The following is an 11,107-nucleotide window of genomic DNA, read 5'->3' as shown; positions in this document are numbered from 1 at the left end:
CTGTAAAAAATTAACTTTCCCATTTCTATTCTAATTGCAACATCTATTCTTGCAATGCTACCGTTTATACCAAAATAAGATTTCTCCTGTGTGGAAATGCTAAGCCATGTAGAGAATTTCATCCAGAAGCTTAACTTTTATAGGCTTATAATTTACCCCTGATTCTAAACAAATGGAGTTTTCTCTTTCTTAAATAACTGTGCAGTTTTAAATTATATAACTACTAACATTCCTTTCCCTCTGTTAGAATAATTGCCACAGCATAGCCTTTCTTTTTGTCCTCTGAAGAATCAAGCTTACTTGATAATTGGGGTTTAACTACTTTTAATTTTGCCTCTAATCTACAGGATTTCTTATGAGATATGCAGCTACTGTGGTACTTTCTTAGGCAGACACAGAACATTTATTTTATGTACCATATTTATTTTAGACATCACTAGGGAGGAAATAAGTTCATATATATTTATAGAAAACATCAATAGCCTCAATTTTCAGTGCTGGGTAGTTTTTGGCTGACACTCCTGAATGGAACTTCTGATGTATACATATTTTTGGTGATGGAAGCCAATGGTACAGGTCAGTATTATCTCCTAAAAGATGCTAAAATTAAAGAATAAAGGATTTTTCAGAATGAAACGCCCCAGTCTGGAAGAAGATAAGGTGACATTGGAAAGTTTTAAAGTTTACATTAAAATATGTCAGACTTTTGGTACATTATGCTCTAGACATATGCATTACAGTTGGTTAAAAAAAATTGAATCTACACAATTTTTGCAAACAGTTTTTCCTAATATATTTTGCATGTTGCTTTTTATAACAAAATGTTGTAGAAATTTTCAACATAATACTTAGAAAAATGCAGTATAAAATCCATAAACATATGACTTGCAAATGATTTGATTGCTTATTGTACCCTATGACTATCATTAAGTGTTGTACCTGATAATTCTTGACTCTTAACGAATGTATCTTTTCTTTTATGTATACTGAGAGCATTTGCACCAAGACAAATTCCTTGTGTATTCAATCACACTTGGTCAATAAAGAATTCTATTATTTCAGTTTCTATTACTGAATTTCAATTTCTCTGATTAGTTAAAAATCAGATGCAATCATATTCAACTACAAACTAAATGAATTTCTTTGAAGCCTGCTTAAAATATTTTAAGATATGACCAATCTCTGGACTTATATCTCACATTCCTATGCTTATCATTTAAAAGGTATTTATTAATAAGAAATGAAGCATTAATGTAAAAAGAAAACATTTCTCTAGTCAATAACTCAGGTAGGAAAATACCCTGAGGCTTATTCTTACCCTGAGGCTTATTCTCTAGGTCATTATAGGAAGTTCAATTTATTTTTCCTAAGTCTTTTACTACATTATCTAATATTCATAGCAGGAATAGAAAACTTGCAGACATACATAGAGGAATACAGGTAGTCCTCAACTTACAACAATTCATCAGTGACCATTTGAAGTTACAAAAAAGTGATTTATGACCATTTTTCACACTTAAGACCATTGCAGTATCCCCATGGTCATGTGATCAAAATTGAGATCTATTATGGTTGCAGGGGCCACGGGCCATGTGATCAGTTTTTGCAACCTTCTGATGAGCGAAGTCAATGGGGAAGCCAGATTCACTTAACAACCATGTTACTTATTTAACAACTGCAGTGATTCACTTAATAAATGTGGCAGGAAAGGTCATAAAATGGAGCAAAACTCACTTAACAAATGTCTCAATTAGCAACAGAAATTATGAGTTCAATAGTGATCATAATTCAGGAACTACCTGTATAGAATCCAATCAGGCCTGCATCAGGCATATATAGCTGCTGCCAATCTACTACTGCTTCTCCATTTCTCTCTTCACTGAAGCCAGGACAAAGCACTGTGGATGAGTGGCTTTTGTAGTTGCCATACTTGTAACTGTGCTTGTAATTCTGAGTCCTTGAATTCTATGCCTTGAACCCAGACATAGTCAGACTCAGAGTGGGATGAAGATTAATGTGTCCCATTGATGTCAATGGGCAAGCTTTGGCCATGAATCCAACTCTGTGAGTCTAGAATTAATTTATCTTAAATGTCTTTCTGCACAGATAAATGAGCCTTCGTCTCTGTCCAATTTCACTTTCAAGAAAAAAGCAAGAACTTAAGAAAAGCAGATTTCTGGATCTTGCTTTTATAGATAAAAGCAAATGTAGAGAATTTCCCTTCCCCCTGTCATGTCATATTTTCTCATTCTTCTCTCCCCATATGCCCATCCACCACCTACACCACTCCCACCCCCATTCCTAGGTCACTGTCTAGACAAAGATCTCTTGGGGAAAACTAAGAAGGGAATAGGAAAGGAAAATAGAAAAAAATATGAAACTCAAGCTAACAATGATCAGATTTGTGATAATGCTAAATTCAATAATGATGATCCATCCTATTCAGGAAACTGTTTTATGCTAGCTGATCTTGGCAGATGTCTGGAGTAAGAGAATTGCCCTATATTTTTTTATTAAACTATATTTCCAGGTTTACTGGAACAATTATTTTTCTCTCCTGATATCCGGTGTATTCAGCTTTATTGAAGCAAACAGCTTTGTTCTTACCTAGCACCTGCCCTTCCCATCCACTCTTCCTTATAATTAGAGAGAACAAAAGTGCATTAAAACCTACATCATAACATCGTCCTTTAAAAGGTTGCTAAGCTAGAAGGTGCTTTCAGGTGTTATGTCACAAAGGAACAACAAAGCAATCAGAATGTTGCCTGTGTTTAGTGATAGCAAGTTTAGTTAAAGCATTCTCTTAGGGCTGATTTATATTTTATATAACAAGAGTGTTTGCCATATGTGTTTTGCAAAGCTAATCCTTCGAAAATGCCATTGTCCCAATCTTGTTGCCCATATTAAGCCTCTGAACAAATGTTTGTTGATCTCAAAAATTATCTTAAATGTGCCATACGTTAAACAAATGTGCAATTCAAATTATTAAAATTTGAAATTTTAATAAATTTGAAATAAAATTATATGACATGACCTTTTAAGTTTAGGCTGCCCTCCCCCCCAAAAAAAATTTAGTTCAATTGTGAACAGATGTTCTCATTGCTAGTGATGACATTTGAGAACTCCTGGACCTAAAACCAAAGTAGGTTCAATAAATAACATTATTTTATACAGGGGATAATAATCTATTTACAGTATTAAAAAATAGATCTGGAACTTATCACTCTAAATTCTTTTAAGGTAGGGGAACTTCCCATTTGGAATGTAAGCTAATATTAGAAATGAGAAACAAATTAGGGAGTTATGAATAATATTACTATATATGTAAAACTGCAAATTATTACAGATGTCCCTTGAAAGTGTTGGATTTTGACATACAATTTATCAATTCCATGAAAGTATTTCCTGGCTGTCCATATTTGGGTACCCCAGACATTCTACAATTCTAGATCTTTGTAAACTAAAAACATCATATGGCAAATAAACCAAAGATCAAACTATAATACGTATCCTCGGCATATATTTGGCTTCTGGGCAGGGACATATGAGCCTCACTTCCTTAAAGGCAGTAAGGCAGAAGTAATTTTAACAATTCAATGGCATAGACATATTTTAATCTGCTTTATATATTCATAAGAAGTGGTGGGATTAAATTGTTTTTACTACCGGTTCTGTGGGCATGGCTTGGTGGGCATGGCATGGTGGGCGTGGCAGGAGAAGGATACTGTAAAATCTCCATTCCTACCCCACTCTTGGGGGAAGGTTACTGTAAAATACCCCTTCCCTCCCCACCCCACTAATCTGATTTCCAGCTCCGTTCTCCTGTGCAGGGCAACAAAAGAAGACCCAGCCGATCAGCTGGAACTCGGGAGGGAGAGAATAGATGGTGGCGGAGCCAGTCAGAGATGGTATTTGCCGGTTCTCCAAACTACTCAAAATTTCTGCTACCAGTTCTCCAGAACTGGTCAGAATCTCTTGAATACCACCTCTGATTCATAGTATATTAGATGATCAATCCTTTTAATCATAATTCTCTGAATTTGGAATGCTAAATTGTAGGTTTAGTTCTTTTCCTGAAAAACAACAAATGAGACTTGGATACAGTTTTGAGGAACTAGTTTATTTATTTATATTTATTGGCCACCCAACACCAGTAGACTCTGGGGGGGAAGGGTTACAAACATCTCAGTGAAGTTCAGTTTTTTTCTTTTCTTATAAATATGAATCATTTTCTTCCATGCATTCCATTACAGGAGACCCAATACCATTCCAGACAAGTGGCTGTCTAGTTGTCTGGGCAGGAAAGAAATAGGGGGACTTGGCATTCTAGGTGCTCAGTCAGTTGAATCCCAGTTTCAGAAAAAGAGGCTCAAGGAAAAATGCAAACTAAACAATTTGCTAGTCCGCAACTCTATTATAGTTATTCATGAGCCAAAATCTATGAATCTTCTCAAATTCATGTTTGAGAATTCTATCTAATGACTGATAAAAAAAAAAATAGAACTGATTTTCCCCCTTTCAAATAACTCAACTTCTACTGTACTCATTACTTATGCCTCTTTTGGGGGGCAATTATTCCATTTAAAATTGTAATTTTATTTGTAAAAGAGCTACTGGGAACTTGGTAGAGCTTTTCCAGTCTGGACACTATTTGAGATCCATGAAACAAATGTCCATGATGAGCAGGAAATTCTTTGGCAATGGGCGTGGTGCTGGTGAAAGCATTGTGAATACTTGGCGTTCCAGTTACCACAATGAAACCAGTCATAGTGGTCTCAGAGATGCTCTCATCAGTGCCATCAGCAGTACTAACACTTAATAGATGATGAACCATGTCATGGCCAGGTGTAACTAGGACTAGCTTGTTGATTGTCTTCCTGTGGGATGCCCAGAGGCAGACATGAGTCAGGGATAGTGGGAGCTCCCACTTTATATATCTTAACATCAGAGAACTTGACATCAAAAGCATGTAGATAGAAACATCCTCAGAAGCCATAGTAGTATTCACATATGCGGTCATCACGAATCTCCCACCAGAAATCTTTAGAGTGCTATTCCATCTGATTTGGGAAGTAGCACAGTTCGAACAAAGTGAGGCAGATCTCATTTCAGTTCATTGTAGAGGCGTTCTTGATCCAACACTACAGCAACATCAACTTCAAAAGCAGAAGCAACATGTACAAGTGCCTGATATCCAGATCCCTTCACCCAGCCACAAGTATTGATGATACAACCACTGATTGAAGCTCTGCAGTTCACTTCACAGCATTGATTACACACATCAGCCAAGTGAGATGTGATTTTGTTATAGAGTTTGATGTTTGTGCCAGGTGTGGAGGACCCAAAATGTAAACTAGGGGGCTTGAACAGAGAATCCCTCTTCAACATCTGCAGGTCACTCAATATAGAGTGTTCCCATAGTCCCTGGGATTGAAATTGAGCCCTGGCCTACATCCAGTTCCACAAATGTGGGTCAGCATCCAAGACGCACAGCATAATTCAACAGCAGGTGGCAGACCGTTGACTTGCCTACATCTGTGGGGCCCACCACCATTACCCAAGGTCCCCGCTCATCTTCATGTTCAGCCTGCAACCGCATCTGCTCCAGAGCTGTGTGGGTGTTGAGGTAGAGAAGCATGGGTGTATCTCTGGAGACATAGGCTACTTCAGTCCGGCCAGTTAGTTGCACAGAACAACCATGTCAGGTAAATTCAGCAACTTTAGCACCAGCATCAAAGGCGAATTTCTTGTTTCGTGTCAACTCAGTTCCAAAGATTTCAGCAATGCCTGTCATAAGTTCCAGCTGGACAGTTTGTGAAGCCTCAACTTCAAAGCGGAGTTCAGTCTTTCTCTCCAGCTCAAACTTGGCAACCAGTTTCTTTTCATCTCCAGTCTCTTCAGCCATCTTGTTTTATTCACAAATTCCACCAGCACCGTCCCTTCCATAGCCATGCCTTAGTCGCTGCTCTGGAAAACCAAGTACTCGGTTGATCGGCCCCAAATCTACCCATTCTTGACCATCTCAGATTAGCTGGTTCTGTTAATTTTAACCTTCTCTAAGACTTCTCCCTATGAACAAGCAATTTTTCTTTGGCTTTCAGAGCTTTAAGTCTTTGAGTAATGGACGGGGGTCAGAGGAGGTCTCTTTTGTGTTCCTTTTATTTGGAAGAGATTGAAGCACCAATTCTGAGTTAAAGGTGGAGTTTTTTTTGGGGGGGGGGGGAAGAGACTACAGAGTCGGGTAGAGTATTCCAGACATTGACCACTCTATTGCTGAAGTCGTATTTCCTGCAATCAAGTTTGGTGTGGTTTACTTTGAGTTTGTATCTGTTGTGTGCTCTTGTGTTGTTATGGTTAAAGCTGAAGTATTCATTGACAGGTAGGACATTGCAATGTATGATTTTATATACCATGCTTAAGTTGGACCGAAGACGGCGTAATTCGAGGTTTTCTAGTTTTAGAATTTCGAGTCTGGTGGCATAAGGTATTCTACAACGGGTAGAAGAGTGGAGAACTCTTCTTGTGAAATACTTCTGGACTTTCTCAATTGTGTTAATATCACATACGTGATAAGGATTCCAGACTGATGAACTGTATTCGAGTATTGGTCTAGCAAATGTTTTGTATGCTCTGGTTAGTAGTGAGATATTACCAGAGAAAAAGCAACGTAGGATTAGGTTAACAACTCTTAATGCCTTTTTGGCTATGTAGTTGCAGTGGGCTCTAGCACTTAGATCATTAGAGGTGAGTATTCCCAGGTCCTTTACAGAGCTTGGGTCATCAACAAGATCTTGACTATTCAGCTTGTATTTTATTTTCTGATTTTTTTTACCAATATGTAAGACAGAGCATTTATTTGTTGAGATTTGAAGTTGCCATATGTTAGACCATTCAGATATGTGGTAATATAATATATTGATCATTTTCTGTAAATCCTTTGTATAACTAGCAATAGGTCTAGGGATATATAGGCATTCTTGGTGGGGGTAGGAGTACCTTTGCTCATGAGTGTCTCATCCTGTTTTGATCTGCAAGTTTAGAAGGAACAGGAAAATAGGTAAAAGTTCAAGGTACACAGTTGTACTTTCCCATGGGACTTTCCGTGGCTGTATGATCTCATCCTAGTAAGGTAACATCTGGGACTTTCCAAGATTGTATGTTCTCATGCTGGTGAGGTAATTCTGTAGAGGTCATTGTTTCTGAATATGCATACTGTATTTTTGCTTGTGTTTTTTCTCAATAAATACTGCTACCTGAGTTCACTCAGGGCTGGCATTTTCTCAGACATTTTCCCTGTGTCTCATTTCGAATGCCAGACCACCACACAGATACATTGTCTAGATCTTTTTGTAGGGTAGTAGTATTGTCTGTGGTATTGAACAGCTTTACATCATCAGCGAAGAGAACGCAATTGCTCTTGATATGATCACAAAGGTCGTTTATGTAGATTATGAAGAGAGTTGGTCCTAGAACACTGCCTTGGGGAACACCACTATTGACAGGTACTGGATTTGATAGGGCGTTCCCAATTTTGACCATTTGTTATCTGTTTGACAGGAATGCTTCTATCCAGTTATTCAGTTGTCCAGAGATACCATAAGATTTTATTTTTAGGAGTAGTTTGTCGTGTACCACTGAATCAAAGGCTTTGCAGAAGTCTATGTAGATTGCGTCTATTGCTTTGCCCTGGTCGAGTTGTGTAGTCCATATGTTTTTGCAGTGTAAGAGTTGCAGATTACAGGATAGTTTTTTTCTGAAACCAAATTGTTTATTGGAGAGTAGGTTGTTTGTCTCTAAATGGAGGATGATGGATTGGTTAATAATTGATTCCATGACTTTACAGGTGACGCAGCATAAGGAGATTGGTCTGTAATTTTCAACTAGGCTTGGGTCTCACTTTTTGAAGATAGGGATGACTGTGGCTTGTAACCATAGGTTGGGCAAGGAGCTGGTCCTGAAAGATTTTTCAAAGATTATGAGTTTGATTGGCAAATAAAAAACTATAAAGTACAATAAATCCTACTGAAGAGCTCCAGTCAAAACATCCCAAAGAGCAACTAATGCTGCAGTCCAGATGTCTCTGAAATGTCTCGCATAATTGGTTGACTTGCCAAATAAGGAACAGTCTGACCTAGAGGGGAGCCCTGATGCATCTTGCAGGAAGACCTTTGAGATATGGGCATCAGTCTAAAGCCACCATTTGCAGGAAGACAAGGTGCAAAAAAAATTTCATTCATCACTCTGTGTTCATCAATAATACCTTCATCTATGAGAGTAGACACCATCGCTAAAGTTGGGGTAGTGTAAGTGGTTGGGCAAGGATGGGTGGGCACAGGTGCAAGTGGAGCTGAAGGAATAAGTATTACATACACAACAATGTGAGCTCACAACTGCCGGTTCTTTAGCTGGTGTTGGCCTTCATGCACATCAAGTTCTTCCCAAGAACCAAGGATGTCATATCAGTGTAGTATATTTGCAGATCCAAGCAGCATGGCCTTTTGTAATTAACAAATGAAAATTTTATCAATGTGCAGATTTTTTAAGTGCTGTCCAAGATTGTTTTGATACTGCACCACTATGCTAATAACCACTGGGACCACCAAAGCCAGTTTATGTCATAATCTTTCAACTATTACTTTGTGATCTTCCCCAATTCTTTCTCTTCTATTTTACTATCCCCTGGCATTGCCACAGGAATTATCCACACTTTCTTCTTTTTCAAACACAGTTAAATCTGGTGTGTTATGAGCCAAGGCTTGATCAGTTGTATTTGGAAATAATACTATATTTCAATCTGCTCATCCTCATCTACTTTTTCAAGTAGATGTTCCCACCCAATTTTTCATTATTGGCACATGGTAATTTTTACAGATGTTCCAGTGAATAATTTTGATGACTATGTTATGTTGCTGTTTTTAATCAGTTTGTGCAAATGTTTGCATGAGCTGAGTATACTGTATGGTAGGCCGTTTCTCCTGCTTCTTTGCATAATCTGCATTTAGAATTATTATTTAAATATATATGCCGCCTGACCCCCAGTGAAGACCATATATGTACTCTCCCCCCCCCCCCAGTTTTTGTTTTGTACAGCAACACACCCTCTGGAAAAGTAGATTTTGTGATTTTATCTCCTTGACTGTCTATCTTGAAATGTCTAATTTTGAGCAAATCTTTTCTGAAGAAGAAAGATTACAGTGCTGCCATCTGTTTCCCACAAATCAACATGACTTACTGGCTTTTAGATAGATTTAACTACATTCTAAAAGTCATGAGCTGATTGCAGGGAAGGCAATGTGAGCATGGTATCATATCTGGAAAAACTTTTTCTTACTTAAATTACATTTGCCAGATGGCACATTCAGCAATGAACCATCCCTATGGACAGTACAAATGAGAATAATTCTTTTTATTTTATAATATTTTAATTTTATCCCTTGACTGTTAATCAGCAGAGGCCTATTTAGATGTGGGAAAATTCAGATGGGGACTTTTATATCCTATCCTCATTCAATATTGCACACTGCCCAGAACCACTTATCACAAAATGGGCAGCTGTATACATTTGATCAATAAGTAAGTAAAAATTTCAAGGATAGGATTGCACTGCTACTTATTTTTTCTATGTAGATTAGAAAAAAATAATCATACATATATATACTGTATGCACACTTTTATTCTCTCACACACACAAATCTGAATGTGACAACAAATTTAAAGGACATTGGGAAGACTGAAGTAGAATTCAGAAGTAAATGGGAAGTGTTAACTTAAGGGTTAATGAAAATAAATGAGAAAATCCCCTCTGATCCCTTATAATCCTCATGGTTTGAGTACAGCTGTCAATCATTAGCAGAAACTCTTTTCTAAAAAAATATTTCCCAATGAGTAAGGTATTTTAAGCATACACACATATTTTCCAGCAGAAATATGTTGGCAAAATTTTTCCCAGTTTCAACAGGGGGAAATATGACCGAAATCTGATGCATATATTCAAAAAATTATCGTACTTCTTTTGCTAGTGCAAAAATTTAGATTGTCTACTTAAGTTCTTTTCCTTTTTCCAACTATAACAAGAGTGTATGTCTGTACTATTGTAATCATAGCTTCTATTACTATTGTTAAGGAAAGTACATGAACCAAAAGTAAGCTTGATTCAAGAAGACTTACCTTTAGCACACCTATATAGCAGTTACCTGTCCTCCTGGATTTTGTATTTTCTGTTGCTAAGATTCATGTTTTTCTTTATTAATTTTAGTTACTATGGATATCTCTTATTTTCCAACAAGTGGTTTACAGCAGTTTTTATTTAATTTAGAATATCTTTTGATGCTATTTATAAATATTAATGCTTTGTTATCCATGGGCCCTGCATTGCTTACTGTGGAACAAAATAAGTGTATATAAATACAAAACATATACAAAATAAGATCATTAACCAATTTTGATCAGCTCCTCTGCTATTCTTTGGGTAGTCACCAGAGGCGGTATTCAGCAGGTTCTGACCAGTTCTGGAGAACTGGTAGCAGAAATTTTGAGTAGTTCGGAGAACCGGTAGTGGAAATTTTGAGTAGTTCAGAATATCACCACTGACTGGCCCTGCCCCCATCTATTCTTTGCCTCCCGAGTCCCAGCTGATCTGCTGGGTATTCTTTTGTTGCCCTGCACAGGATAATGGAGCTGGAAAGCAGGTTAGTGGGGTGGAGAGGGAATGGGATTTTGTAGTAATCTTCCCCCAGGAGTGGGGTGGGAATGGAGATTTTGCAGTATCCTTCCCCTGCCACGCCCACCAAGCCATGCCACGTACACCAAGCCACACCCACAGAACCCATAGTAAAAAAAATTGAATCCCACCACTGGTAGTCACATTCCTTAATGGAACTGCTTCAACATACCGAATGACACAGTCACAGTCATCCACTTGTCTGAAATGATACAGAGCCTCCTGTTTGAGCAGAGGGTTGGACTCTTCCAAGTCTGTTATTATGTTAACCAGAAGATATTTTCTGCCTTTACTACATTGTGGCAAAGGGCTTACAACAGGAGTTCAAACTCAAGGCCCATGGGCCAGATCTGCCCCAGGGTGCTTAAATCTGGCCCACAGGGCCGG

The 11,107-nt window shown here is 37.9% G+C and overlaps 1 pseudogene; it reads right to left on the bottom strand.

Moving 5' to 3' along the window:
• Nucleotides 1–4,350: 4,350 nt before the first annotated feature.
• Nucleotides 4,351–5,973, bottom strand: LOC113410344 (polyribonucleotide 5'-hydroxyl-kinase Clp1-like; annotated as a pseudogene).
• Nucleotides 5,974–11,107: the final 5,134 nt, after the last annotated feature.

Source organism: Notechis scutatus, chromosome 3 (genome assembly GCF_049901735.1).
Source record: "Notechis scutatus isolate UNSWTSFEM ecotype Mainland chromosome 3, rNotScu1.2, whole genome shotgun sequence".
NCBI lineage: Eukaryota > Metazoa > Chordata > Lepidosauria > Squamata > Elapidae > Notechis > Notechis scutatus.
This window is presented reverse-complemented; position numbering and strand designations above follow the sequence as displayed.